The following is a 15,735-nucleotide window of genomic DNA, read 5'->3' on the forward strand; positions in this document are numbered from 1 at the left end:
TTGAGAGTATCTCATAGATCACATTTGGGGAAACCCTGTACCATGAAATTTGCTGCAAGATACCCTTATAAAATCACATATCCCTCTTTACCTCTGTATTATTGCTGAGTAACACCATTTATTTTATTCTGTCATTTATTCAGTAAACTTTTATTAGCTTGTTATGGATTGAACTGTGTCACCCCCAAATTCATAAGTGGAAGCCCTAACCCCCAGTGTGACTGTATTTGAAGACAGGTCCTTTAAGGAGGTAGTTAAGGTTAAATGAAATCATAGGGTGGGGCCTAAATCCTATGTCCTTATAAAAAGAAGAGATACCAGGGATCTCTTTCTCTTTCCAAAAGCCACATGAGGACACAGTGAGAAGGCAGTTGTCTGCAAGTCAGGAAGAGAGAACCCACCAGAAACTAACTTTGCTGGCACCTTGATCTTTCTTGGACTTCCAGCCTCTAGAACTGTAGAAAATAAAATTCTATTGTTTAAGCCACCCAGTCTGTGGTATTTTGTTATTGCTGCCTTAGCAGACTAATACATAACTCCTATCCTGTATTAGGGGATGAATATGGTGAACAAACACACACAGTCCATGGCCATCAGGAGTGTGCATTCTAGTTCAAGGCAGTGTGGGAATCACTGAGGAACTTTCTGGTGCTACACTAAGTAGTCACTTGACTTAGGGTAAGCAACAACTTGCCCTACAGCTTAACTTCCAACTTACCTTCTCATTATAGGGGATAATCAAATTATTTGTTTTGTGAAGTCTTACTTGAAGAAATGGGCCAATTGGACTTCTTGCTTCTCTCTTATTTTCTAGAAAAACAAGGAATCCCAGGAATCAAAGCCTGGGACCTTCACCCTTGTCATAAAGTGTGGAAGGATATTCTAGCCAGGTAGTGAGGAATATACATTCTCTGATCCCCGCTACAACAGCTTTCCAGGAGCCCAGATGCAAGATCCCATATCCTAACTCCAAGATTTCCTCAGCTATGGTTGCTGAAAACCACGCTGTGAGTAATCTCTACCCGTGAATCTCTAGAAGAAAAAAGGAGGCAGTCTGAAGTCATCTCCCACACCCCATCTCCCACACCCTACAGAGGTAGCCTCCTTCACCTGTCTCAGAGACAATATTTTGGTGACTAAGCCACACACCATGAACTATTCTCCCTTCCTTTAAAATTACACAAAAAGCAATAATTTGACTTCTTTCTTGCCATTACAAGAAAAGAAAATAGCTAATTATTATCAAGACGAGTAGCCAATTTTTAAGCAATCAATAATTACGTTCAGAAATAGAGTTTAAGCAAGATAATAAAATAGAGTGAGAACATTCGAAAATAATGTAACAGGGAATTTGGAGATTGCTGATTAGTTATATTATTTCTACTACTTTTTCCACCACATTGTCTCTAAATCATTGCAACTCTTTGCATCTCAAATGCCAAATTCCCTACTAACGAATGCACAGACACTGTCAATTATTCCAGCCATGTCACCGGAGCAAATAAGAGAAATAACAACTTTCCTTATCCACAGACCTTTTATTTTGCCTAAATATTTGTGCAAGAAACAGAATTTTTTTTTTTTTTTTTTTTTTTTTTTGCAAATAACTGTTTCACAAAAGCATCAACAAGCAACTAAAATGTAGTAATATTAAAACAATTCAATTGTTACTGATGTGATATAGTGTAGATCCGGCCCTGCATTCTCGAAAGTTACTTTCTCCGAGCTTCAGTTTCCTCAAACTCAAAATGAAAGGAAAACTTTATTTGATCTCTAACATATCCCAAAGTGCCATGATGGAATAGAACGAAAATTGTTTCTTGAAACTTAAATTAACTGTGAAGCTATCTTTAAAACTCCATTCTCTCTTATATTACTACTTTACAATTCTAAATTTCAGGCATATCATGATACACTAAGAAGAGGGGCTAGTTCCACTTAAATTTTAGCCATTGAGAAACTATGCAGCTGAGCTATGGCTTTTATTTGAATAGCAAGAAAAAGCAAAACAATGCCAACTATGTGCTACTATTTTTTGTCTAGAAATAGAGACAAGGCCAGTTTCTTGGGCATAATGAGTCTGAGATTTGTACAAATAAGCTAACTATGTGTGTGCTTGTATAAGAACAGTTAAATATGTTTTATTTTATTGTAACAGTTAAATATCACTCACTGTACATTTTCACATTGTTTTCAAATACTCTGCTTTGCGATTGATTGGGTAAGAATTGGCATTTTGATACCAATGCAGAGTAAAATTATCCCATTTAGGATATGTGTATTGCTTTTAATCCCCATTCTGTAGTGGACACGCCCAAGAGCCAGAGGAAGTGGGGTTGTGGGGTCTGGACCTTCTGTTTGGGCATTTTCTACCTGTACACACGAGGGCCCTGGATGGGAGACTCACAACCATTTGGTTATGTCTCCAGAATTCTGCCATGGGTGCAATCACAGCGAGGGAAATTTGACTTTTCATATGAGTGGTAGTTAGTAAACCTCATCTGGTTCAGAGATTTTTTGTCAATGAGGCAGAAGAATTTGGAGTTTTTTAGAATTATGGTGGAAGCACAAACAAATCCACTTATTGCAAAAATATATGTCACTGAAGCAGACATTAGTCCATGCTGCAAATTTTTCTGTCTCTGATGTAGAACCAGGGTCAATTTTGTGGTAAAGCATGGTTGACCACCATGAGTTCACAAAAAGGACGAGAAAAGGAATGTTTGCCAAAAGCTTATTCAGTGATGACTTTGCCTCTTCAGAATTGTCCGTGAGGACACTTTACCCTCCTTGAAAGCTAATTATATTTTTTCAGATAGTTTCACCTTTTGAAAAAAGTAAGCTGCCTGCATTTACTAGTTTCTAATTGTTGTCAGGATTTGGAAAACAGGTAAACCTAAGGAAAAGCCCACCTCAAATATTACCCACATGGTTCCCAAACTATCAGATTTCACAGATTAGTAATTTTTTTTTTAATCTTGAGGAGTAACAGAGTTGCCAATTCTTTATTTTGCCAAGCAAGAAAAAAATTCAAATTACCATTGACTACTCTCACCATTATCTCATGAAAGAAAGAAAAATTTTAATACTACAAAAAGAGAAAGGACAGAATCTTTAAAATGACAGTTCTTTGAATTGATTAAAATTAATTTTATGAAGATGTATTCTTTACTTTTCTTATTTCAAGTAAATCAGTGAAGACTATTTGGAATAGGCATAGGGAAGAACTTTTGGGAATCACTGATTTACACGGTAAAGCCTTTTCGGAATCTTACCCCACCAGGGTAATTTCTCTCTCCATTCCCCTTAACATGTTGCTCATATTAGTTCTATTTTAGAAGTAATTACATTGTGGCATAGCAATCTATCACTTTGGAAATTATCACAATAATAGAGAAATGTATTCAATTGTGTGTGTTCCACTAGACATGATAAGGATTATCTTCTGGTAACCACTAAACTATTGTCTATGTCTATGAGTTTTTGTTTCTTCATTTGTTTGTCTTGTTCTTTTGTTGTTCTCAGTGGTTACCAGAGGGTAAAGGGGGAGAGGGGTGGTAGATGAGGGGAAACGGGGTCAAATATATGGTGATGGAAGGAGAGCTGACTCTGGGTGGTGAACACACAATGTGATTTATAGATGATGTGATACAGAATTGTACACCTGAAATCTATCCAACTTTACTAACAATTGTCACCCCAATAAACTTTAATTTAAAAAAAGATAAGGATTATCTTAGTTACTTAGTTATCTTTTTTTTTTTTTTTAAACAGGACTTTATTGGGGAACAGTGTGTACTTCCAGGACTTTTTTTTTTTTCCCAAGTCAAGTTGTTGTCCTTTCAGTCTTAGTTGTGGAGGGCACAGTTCAGCTCCAGGTCCAGTTGCTGTTGCTAGTTGCAGGGGGCACAGCCCACCATCTCTTGTGGGAGTCAAGGAGTCGAACCCGCAACCTTGTAGTTGAGAGGACGCACTCCAACCAACTGAGCCATCCGGGAGCTCAGCGGCAGCTCAGCTCAAGGTGCTGTGTTCAATCTTAGTTGCAGGGGTCGGAACCCACCATCCCTTGTGGGACTCGAGGAGTTGAACTGGCAAACTTGTGGTTGAGAGCCCACTGGCCCATGTGGGAATCGAACCGGCAGCCTTCAGAGTTAGGAGCATGGGGCTCTAACTGCCCGAGCCACCGGGCCAGCCCCTACTTAGTTATCTTTTGACTTCAGTGCCTTAGATAATAAATTCTGTATATCTTTTTTATGAATAAATCAATGAGTGAGTGACTGAACGAATAAGAGGATAAATCAGTGGAGGAATAAACAAATGAATGAGTGAAACCCAGGCGCACCAAGCAGACTTACTCAATTCTGTGGGTTAGCCTGTTTTTTCCTTCTGTGGAAACAGACAGCTGAGGGAGCCTGATATTTCCTACAAAGGAGGCACATAACTGAGAGCTCAGTCTTGACCTGTGATTGTGGATACACAACCCAGTTCTACACACAAACACAATCACTTCAGAGCTTCTGATTGCAGGCTTTTGGGGCATCCAGAGATTTAGCCAGCTAGGACTCTGCCTTTTGGTACCCCACAGAATGATTCACTGATTATATACACCTGAGGCAGGGGAATCTTGCAATGGCTTCATTTTTGCCCATGCTTCGGGTAGTCTTGTTTCAGGTACAATGAATGCAGGGTGGACATAAGCCAAAAAAGGAACACAGTGGAATGAAAGATTGAAAGATTGTCTTCATCCTTTCAGTTCTTGGCAGAATAGATATTGAAGCAGGAAATAGAGCATCTATTTCTTTTCTTTCTTTTTTTTTTTGGTGGGGAGGGAGGTTGTCTATTATTTGATGTTCTTAAAGATTTCGTATATTTACATGTCTCTTGGGTAAAAAGACTACACCTTCTGTAGTTTGGGCTCAGTCTCCAAATTGTCATGCCTCTGGTATGAAGGATGGGATATTCAAGAAGACTTCTCTCAAATGACTGGGTATTTACAGAACGTTTAGATCTTGTTAGTCATCTATCACCAAGCTGTGGCTACCCAGTTCTCTGGATCCTTCAGTGGTGTTATGGAATTTGATTTTTATCATTTTGCTATTCTATCTCTACTTCTACCTACTTAGTTTAAAAGTATCAATTGCCTGGATTACGGTCCATGTCCAAACATTGCTTTTGCTTATCAGGGGTTGAATTTCAGAAAATATTTGGTTAATGATAAGACATACTCTAAGCTATTACTAATCAGCAGTGTGTCTGAACTTTAAGATGTTTCTTAATCATCAGCTTTTGAACTTCATATAAATACAGCAGGATACTTCTGGGCTACTTTGTGAAAATGGCAGGCTGGGATAAATAACAAAAATGGTATTAATATTTCTATTTTGTAACAAGTAAGATTCATGTTGTCCATAACATGAATATGGCATAAACAGCTGATAAAATCAAGTCACAAATCCTAAAGCATATGTAAAGTCAGGAATGTGGAATACCAAGGAAAAGGCAAAACAGAACAAAACAGCATATAAAAGTTTATTAAGTGGGTAGTTCCAAACTGAAAAATGTGAATCTGTGCCTACTAAAATTAATATTCAATAGATGGCAAAACTAACAGAGGTAAAAACTTTTAGATACTTTTCTTTATTTCGTATTGTAAACAAATGGCTGAAAGTTAATGTTATTTACTAACAGAAAGTTTTTAATCATAAAAATTTTCTCAGCATAAGACCATATATTTCAAATATTGTGTTCAATATTAACTAGGAAGAGAGGGTATAAATCTATCACTTTGGAAATTATCACAATAATAGAGAAATTTATTTAAAATATCTATTTACCATGTATGCCTTTTAACCACTTATGGTGAAGAAATAAAACTTAGTAGATATTGAATACATACTTAAGTGTATACTATCTACCAGATTCTGCGAAGACAGAAAATAAATTATGAATTGCTTGATTTTCTTACTGCCTATTGGACATCTTCGCATGGGGCAATTTGTTTTTGTTTTTTAAATAACATTCCGACTTTATTCAGCACCCACACACTGTTAGAAGATTGTGTAGAACCAGATTATACTAGCATCCAGAACCGAACTTGTCATTCCATCTTTTCTGAACCTGCTCCCATTTTACTGACCCAGTTACTCAGCTGAAACCCCCAGTAAAAAAATGTCTCTGATTCTCTGATGTGATCTCTGCCTTATGTTTCTACTCCATTGACCCCGTTTTTCTCCATGTTCTTTTATAGGAATTCTCTCCTTTTCATCAACACCTCTCAACTAGCCTCCTTACCTTTGGTCTCTTTATCCTTTCAGCCCATCCTAGAGAGCTCTTTCTTCCTTTGCATAGTTCTGATCAAGTCAGTTTCTGCTAAAGACTTCCAATTCATCCGTACTGACTATGGAAGAAGGCCTGAAATATTTGGCTTTTTGGACTCTCAAGGTCCTTGCTGATCTGGCCCTAAGTATTTTCTGATTTCTTCATTTCTCCCTTCCTTCCCTTCTGTATGCCTTTCTTCATTTTCCTTGTGCCTGCAATCACTTTCCTCTACTTCATCCTGTTATCTGGAGGTGCAAATTCTAGGCATCCATTAAGTCCCACCCCAAACAGTGCCATTTCTAGGATGCCTTTCCAGAGCACTCCAGTAAGAACTAACGATCATTTCTGCAGCTGCACCTCTCAATACTGTTTGAAACTTTCTAAGGACATGGATCACATTCTACCTTATATTTGGGACATTTTAGCATTTGTTTTATCTACTCCGGTATTTTTAAAGCCATTTAAAAGTTTGTTGTCTAATGCATCTTTATACCTTCCTCAAAACTTGGCACAGTGTAGGCATTCAAAAAAATACTTATTGAATGAATGAGTGAAAGAATGAACAACTGAGCAAACAAACTAAAAGTACCTGAAGATGGAAATGATAAAATTAACTTGAAAGGTGTAATGGTTGAGAAAGAAGAATGTACAGTATTGCTCAAGAGGTTATAATAACTAAGTATAACGGCTGAGATTTTAAAGAAATAATTTATGCTAAGTACTTGGAAAATTTTCCCAAAGGGATTATTTTTGTATTGTGATAATTTCCTACTTGGTGATGAAAGGAAATTATCACTTGGATAGATACTATACGTTTTTCCTATTTTTCATTATAACTATTTCCATCCACATGGGAAAGGGCACTGTGGGGACAAGTCTATGTTGTCATTCAGATGACCTGGTTGAGTTGTTGGTTTCTTATATTTCTGGGTTTTGTGATTTTTACCCACAGGCACTCTCAGTAGCAGCTCATCATTAATCATGGGAATTTTTACTGTAGACACTTTAGAGATGACAAATCAAGATTAAAGATGTATGATAAATGTGGTAAAAACCTTCTCTGCTTAATTTTTCATATTTACCCATCAACATTTGCACCTCTGGTAATGAATACTTAGGTCTAAGATTTTTTTTTTTTTTAAAGAGAGTAATCCATCTTGTGGAATGATATCTGTGAAACAACTTAGGAACTGTTGCTTTTGAGGGGGTGGGACATAGAAAACAGTTTCCACAAAAAGAAAAAAGTAGAGACTGTTCAAATCGCAGCTTGGTCCTACCCTTTGGTGCTGGTCAATAAACTCGGTACCAGATATAAACAAAACATTCCATTCAACATTATGTCAACCTTCAGCAAAAAAGGTCATCCATCACTGTACATTAATGTTCCGAGCACCTGTAAAATCTGATGTTCATTCTTTCAGGCCATTTTTTTTTTCAACTTTGTGTCTGTCAGAGATACCCCCCACCATATATATATATTATTTATGTTGGGAGTAACTTTCTAAATGTCACCCAAATGAATTAGTATCACGCTGAGCCTCGGAGTTAAGAGAGTCGCCATGTGCATTTATGTGTTTTCTCTCCCCAAATACTGACACATTTATATCCTTTCTCCGTCTGCTCTGGCTTTGGCAGGGAGGCATAGTACAAGCAGTTTATTTTACTATGACATGGTGACAAAATAGAACTTTATTTATGTGAAGCTGGTTAAAAATGCCCTGGCCAAAAAATATGACACCAGTTAAGGAAATCTAATAAAACCTCTTGTAGAAATGGTGTAAAAGTATAGAGTTTTATTTGGAACTTAATGAGGTTAGTAGTGCATACTGTACCTTACTGTGTCTACCAAATAACATCAGGCTAATGTTGCCAAATGTTTCTTTTTTTAAAGTAGCCAATCTCTGTTAATTTAGTCTGCCACTTTTAGCTCCCTAGCATTCCCTCCTTCTTTATCTTTTTCTTTCTTTCTCCTTTCTTTCTTTCTTTCTTTCTTTCTTTCTTTCTTTCTTTCTTTCTTTCTTTCTTTCTTTCTTTCTTTCTTTCTTTCTTTCTTTCTCTCTTTCAACAAATAGAATATTTGTCACATATCTATTGTATGTAGCTGAAGAGAAATTATGTTAGTTTTTAGATATATGGAACGTCAAATATTGATTTTTATCAATATTTATTTATTCACTAATCACAGAGATATCCATTGAAGCTGAAAGAAAAACACCCTGAAATTTGGTTTTATGAAATTTTTATGCTAAATGTTTTATCACCTAATAATTATTTTTCAGAATGACAAAAATAGGTAACTTCATTTATATGTTATGTCATGTGGTTTGGCCATGGTGACATAAGGAGCATGTACAAACAATGCAAACTGGATGCAATTCTTAGGCACCCCCACATTCATGTCTCTGTACCTATACAAACAGAAATGAAATCAGAGTTTTTCATCCACATTTGTATTGTTTTTGAAAAGCACCGCACTGAAAGGATGATTGCATATTCAAATAATGTTGCCTGCTGCTCAATGCATTTTTGGCCCTTGTCTTTGAAATGGCCATCAGAGAGCCTTTGCAGGTCACAAAAGAAAGTCCATTTCATTGTCACAGGACCCTCTTTCAAGGTCATCATCACCCTCCCCTCCTTTCTCCTCTTACTTCCTGCTTCCCCCTCATTCCTGGGCCAGGTGTTGTTGCTGAAAAAGCCCCACTCAAAGAAGGGGCACTGCAGACTGCAGAGGCCCTACAGAGCAAGAGGCGTCTTCCTCAGCGTTCATCAGGATGTCCGTGGAACGTGTTCGCAGCTGACGCCGGGGTGAACCAGGCTGACTGAGCCTGGAGCCCTGAGTTCCCATCCTGGTTCACTTACTAACATGCTATGTGACCTTGGAGTTGTTCGGAGGTGAGGAAGGGGGTCCCACAGATAATCTCTACAGATCCTTCCTGTTCCACAATCAGTTCTATGACCTGATAGTCCCCTCCCCAGACAAGCACCAACAGTCAGAAAGCATCTTTCATCAACCACAACTAAAATGACATAAAACCCCCAAATTTGAGAAATCAATCACATTTTCTGAACAAAACTTAACATTGATTAGGATTTCAAATGCAGCTGCTGATATAGATGTCACACTGAAACAGCAATATTTCTGACGAGAAAAATGTGCTTGCTAAATGTTTTCTTTTCAACATAATTCATTATGTCCACCTTAACAATTAGCATTAGTAGAGGTGGCTTCTGGACACATCATAAAAATTATTTCATTATATAGACCTTGCTCTTATAATGATATTCATTTATATACAATTTTCCATATATATATTATATAACATTATATTATATATATATATATATATATTAATTTATATATCTTTGTCTCCTCAATAACTCTAGGCAAAAGCCTAATCTTTCCACTGGAAGTGGTAAAATACAGTGTTGAATAACTTGAACATACATAACATAGTACATGCCTGAGTTACATGTTAGCAGAGAATAAGGAAGAAAATCTTCAGAAATGATTTTTTTAAGGCTTATTTGTTTTACTCAGCCATTAGGCCTTTATCACACACATGAACAGCTGCTGAGGAGAATTCAACTAGGCCATTTCCAGGTGTGTTTCCCACAGACAACCAAACTGCCAAAATGCCTGCGACCACCTCCACTGTCCCAGTTGCCTAACTGCACAAGCAGTTATCCATGCCCGGCTCCTGGGCCCTCCTGTCTGAGACAGACAATACTCCCTCAGAAACACAGACAACGACAGCTCCAGAAACATTCAATTTTATATTTTGCCTTATGTAATCCTTACTCACACTTACTTCACCTAATGGAGAGTAAAATCAGTCTGAGCAAAGTTTCACAATTAAGAAACCATTTAAGAGCTTGTCCTTTTAGGAATCTCAAAGATTAAATTCCTTTGAAGTCTTCCTGCTGGTATGTGTTTCATTATGGTCCTTTACGCAATGAATACCAAGCACTAGTTCAGAGGCAAGCTTCCTGACATCAGAGATATTAAGAGTTATTAACTATGCCTTGTGGAAACTAGTCTTGTCACCAGGTGTTGAGGCCTTACCCAGACATGGGAGACTGACAATCTCCTCCCACAAAACTTTGTCAGGCATGTGCATAGACACACACACACACACACACACACACACACACGTGTGCAAAGGAGCCAGAGGGAGGAGGACACTGAGTAAGACCACTTGGTTTGCAAGAGCTTACATGAGGCTCCATCCAGATAAACCAGAACAGAGTGGAAAAAGCCAAACCACCTGAAGAAAACTTCCAGAAACAAGACCACACTTCAAAACTGTCCTCTGCAACGAGCTTCTGGGTAGATTAACACACTTCTTCAGGCCTGTTTGTTTACACTGTCTTGCTAGACTGTGCATATTGACTTCACTCACTTTTAGCCTTTTAGTTGCTTAGTAAATAAAACATGGAGTGAGGAAATTACCGTCATGTACTTCTCGTGGTTGCTTTGACTATCTATCAGTTGAAATGTCCTTTGAGGGAGTCCAGAAACTATTTAAGTGTGTGGCATGATTTCAAGTCTCAGTTTTGCTTTCAGCGAGTGTTGCTGTGCCCCACTGCTCCAGGGTACACTGAGTGAGGGCAGTGACTCACAACTTCGTCCACCAAATGCTCCCCGCTCACCTCTCCCCTTCGTATCCCCACCAGGAATCCTGTGATGGAGTGAACGCAAGTGGAGGTGAGTGGTTTGACTGCTAGGTCCCAAGCTTTGTGTCCGATTCTACTCACTCAGATCAGGATAATCTTCTCTCCAGTTTAAAAAAAAACAAACTCCAACACATGTCTTTAAATATTCTAATCCCCTATAATCCCCTGCTGATTGGAAATGGAGGAGGTGATGCTTCACCTGCTTTTACAACCTGGGAAATAAGGTCTCTGAACCCACTCGTGCTCAGTCTTTGCCCATGTTTCCCAGGACCCTTAGAAAGGGTAGGCTGTCCACCAAACCACAGAGATGGAGAAGAAAGGACATGTGCCAGAAGAAACTGCCCTGAGACACCTACCATGTTTCCCCAAAAATAAGACCTAGCTGAACAATCAGCTCTAATGCGTCTTTTGGAGCAAAAATTAATATAAGACTAAGACCGGGTCTTATGTTAATTTTTGCTCCAAAAGACGCATTAGAGCTAATTATTCAGCTAGGTCTAATTTTCGGGGAAACAAGGTATAGAAAAAAAAAAAGGCAGAAAGGGAAACAGATTTTTTTGCTCATTTTCACCTTCAGATGTTTGTTTGAATTTCCTGAATCTAGAGTCCACAAATTAGACCACAGTTCCTCTGCTTGGTCCCAATAAACAGACCAACACATAACAAATGTTCCAGTACGTATTTCGTGATCATATAATCAGTGACAAGAAAAGTAATTTGAATGTCTATCTTCTCCTGACTATTAAGACAAGAGAAAAGACAACACATTGGAGAAAAGATCGTTGAATTCGGAGCCAGAAGAAATGGGCTGGAATGCGCCTTCTGCCATTTGCTGATCACGTTTACCAGATCAGCTAAGCTTTCTGGCTGTTAGTTCCCCATCTGTCCAATTAGGATAAGAATGCACTCCTGGCTTCTCTGTAGGACTGTTCAGAGCATCAAATGAGATGAGGTAGGTGTGAAACCAGCAAAACCCTAAGGTGGAAAGGTGCACAGGTGTGCCTTTTTTGTTTTTTTAATTTAGAGGGGAAAATTGAAATCTAATTCTTTAATCCAAAATATGGTCAGGTGTTTCTATAACCATAGTCCATTTTCACTGGCCAATTTATGTCATCCCTATTTTTAGTTTTGGGACTCCTATTCCTATCTAATTATACTTTATTTCAATAGTTTGACCACTTAACCACACATAGACATGAGTTTGTGACTGAGCAAGCTTTCTGGAATTTCTAGGATTACAATGAAGAACAAGCCAGGATTAAGAAAATTTGCTTTCATAAAACAGAACTAGATGTCTCTTTGGGGCTAGTAGTGAGTAATGAAGAGAAGAGGCTACACAGACATTATACCAGGTAAACACCTATTTTTCAAATCATAATAATAGTTATTTCTATTTCTAGAGAGTACCTTTTTTCATATAAATTTCCTATTTTATGATGCAGACAGTGCTGTTAGCATGCTTTTTCCTTTTTGTCTCTTTTCTTTAGTATTTCATCCTCCTTTCCTGCCTTCCCTTCTCTGAGCCACTTTCCCTGAGGATGGCCTCACCATTATCCTCTAGTTTCTTTTCTGGCCAGTACCTTTACAGCAAATCCCTCTAGAGTGAGAAATGCAAAACTATGGGCTGTAGTTACATGTACAGCCCTACTCGGCAGCGGCAGCACCACACAGTTACAGCCAAAATAAGCAAGAAAGTCCGTGGGAACACCTATCTAAACAGCTCTGGTGATTCCACTCTCCGAGCCACCCTGAGCATGGAGCCGCTCTCATGATATGTGTCTCCTGCTTTGTGCCAAGAATCAGAAGAGGAAGGTCACACAGCATGGAACACAAGAGCCTAATTGCTCACGAGGAGCTCGGAGGGCGATAACGCTGCCGTCACTGTACTCGTGTTTGAACCAACCACATTCTGGTAAGCTGAGGGGTGTAAGGCAAATGGTTCCCAAACTTTCACATGCAGAATTACCTGAGTGCACTTATAAAAATCCCCCTCCTGACAGCCTGACTCTGCAGGTCTGGGGGAAGACCTGGGAATCTATATCTTTAGCAAGTCTTTCCCAGGGATTTCAGATAAAAAGCTGTCCAAGGGCCACACTTTGAAAAACACTGCTCTAAGGCTTTGCCAGGAAAGTGGCTACTACTGTTATAAGGCTGGAAGATCTTCTAAGAAGGCATGATCCCAAGAGGGTCACTGTGGTTCCAGGCCTGGGGTTCACCCCCCTCTTACTGATCTTAGCCTCGGTCTTGTCCCACAAGTTCTGGGACCATTTCCTGTCCTGCCATCCATGCTCCATCACTGGTGAGGAGTAGATGGCAGTTGGGCTCTCAAGTTGGTACCCAAAATTACAGTAGGGGGAGAGCAAGGGAAACACAGGCCCTTCCAGAGTGATAAAACAGTGCCTCAAAAATGCCCTTTGCACATGAATATAATGATATCAGAAGTGGAGAAGCACAGCCCCTCCTTAGAGCTGGGGAGATAAGTATTCTCTGACCCGCTGTTCTATACTCCTTGAATCCCCCAGAAGCTGGGGCCGTTGTGAGGGCTATCTCCAGAGCAGATAGTCCCCTCCATCCTACATGTCTTAAAACATAATTTCCCATAGCCACATAGAAACAACATTTTCCATAGAAATAATAGAAGGGGAATTAGAGCCACTGGCCAGCTTATGAACGATGCCACCTCTTAGAAGGATTTCAACTCCATCGCCACAGTCTTGGTCTGAGATCTCCTCATCTTTAGTCTGGACACTTGCAACAGCTTTCCAGGTGGCTCACTGCCTCCATTCTCTCCTACCACTCATTCTTTCTTAGGCCTGCAGCCAAAGTTATTTTTCTCACATATAAATTGTTTATTCGTGTTAATATGCTTGTTTCTGTCTGCTAGGCTCCATGCTATTCCTCAGTGTAATGTTTTTAAAACACAATCAAACTGCATCAAATATAAATCAGTAGCTGAAATAACTGGAAAATAACCAGAAAAAGGAGTATGTTTTATCCAGAAAGGAATCTAGAAAGCATTCCCCAGTTTGAATAAAGATAATAGAATGTCACATAACTATCCAGCCTTTCTTAACTCTAAGGATAAGTCTCTTTTAAGGATTAGACATACCAAATACGATGAAATTCACTGTTAATAATTTATAATTTTACTGCTTTCCTTGATTCTAGAATTTGAGGTGGAGGTAATAGATATGTTATTTTGACTAAGCTAAAATTATTATTATTATTTTTTTGGTAGTGGGGTAGAATTATTAATATGAATAGTAATTTTAGTTTTTGGCAGAAAAGTTATTGTGAGACCTGAGTTGGCAGTCTTCGAGTTTTTATTTTATTATTCCATATTTTTTGAGTCATTTAAAGGTTGAAAGTCAAAATGTTCCAGATATATTTTCCACTTTCTTTTGGTTACAAATAGGTCCCCCTTTCCACAAAAGGTTAGTCTGTATCCCCCAATAGTATATTAAAGTCGTTAAAGAAACTATACGTGAAAAAGCCATTACACTTATTGTATTTTAAATATCTCTCCCCTTTTCCTGTTTTATTCCCCAAAGTCATGCAGAAATGCTGTTTAGATCATGTGAACAGAGGATACAATACGGCTCTCCTCAGATTATGGTGATTCTGAACAGTATGTTAGCAAAGAAGGTATTTATGGCTGACAGAGTAATGGGAAAATGTTTATTTTAAAATAATTATTCATGCAAGGACCATAATAGCTCTGTCTGCCTTCAGCGCAAAGAGATACAGACCACGCATGGGGCTGTGATCAAAAGAGTTGAATCAACGTGCTTGGCCATGTAGGCCATTCTACCTGGTGTTCTGCACCCTCTCGGTAGAAGGCGTGTTTTGACTCATCACTGGTGGAAAATGGGGCCGCTACAACCCTAACCCTGCCTGCAAACTGAGCTGCCAAAGGTTCACGTGGAGATGTGCATCTAACCTCATTCTGAGCCAGGCCAGGCTTGCTCCGACTTTGTAAGCCTGTTCACAGAGTGTCAGGAACAGCCGGTGACTCCTCGCTACATGGTACAACCCAAAGGGATCCCAGGTAGAACATCACTGCCTCGTTTGTGAAGAAAGTTGTTAACTGAAGTGGAAAGACACTCAAAGTGGTTAGTGAAGCATGGCTTTTCCTGTCTACTGAGTTTGCTGCATTCAGAATTCCACAATACTCTTCTCCATCTCTCCCTTGAAAACTCTTTTTGAAATTGCACTTTTGCTATATTCACAAAGAGTATTTTGTGCTTTCATTTTACAAGACTTCTTATGCACATATATAATTTGCGACTCTACATCCAGGAAAAAACAAAACGGGTAAATATATTTTTAAATGAACATCGTTTTATTACTTTCTCCTAAACACTAATTATCATGGACTCAAACAAATGTCAATAAAATGTTTCTAAGTATATGCATCCTAATTTGTGAATCAATAGCTTGTTGATAATCAGCATGTAGACTGTAAACTAATGCAGATGAGATGCTTGGCAACCTTTCTAGGCAGCAAGTTAACCATTTGTCTCTGTACATGTGTCACTTCCTTTGCTCAGCAAACCCTCTCTGTATGAACTCTAAAAAATGGATCCCTCATGCACGTTCACAAATTCTTAATGTGATGGGGTCCTTTCTCTGGGTGAATGCTTCCAAGTGTTAATCTTGAGGGTGGAACAGTCAAGCCCTGGAACCAAGAGCGGCTTTGCAGCCACATTAGAGAGACTTGATCTGCAGCCTTTGAACAACTTA

General features: G+C 38.7%; 1 protein-coding gene across 2 annotated transcripts in view; it reads right to left on the bottom strand.

Annotated features, from left to right (window-relative positions):
• SLC25A21 (solute carrier family 25 member 21) overlaps positions 1-15,735 on the bottom strand; it is a 450,750-nt gene that overhangs the window by 245,462 nt on the left and 189,553 nt on the right. The window lies entirely within an intron of this gene.

This window comes from Rhinolophus ferrumequinum, chromosome 6, assembly GCF_004115265.2.
Source record: "Rhinolophus ferrumequinum isolate MPI-CBG mRhiFer1 chromosome 6, mRhiFer1_v1.p, whole genome shotgun sequence".
Lineage (NCBI taxonomy): Eukaryota > Metazoa > Chordata > Mammalia > Chiroptera > Rhinolophidae > Rhinolophus > Rhinolophus ferrumequinum.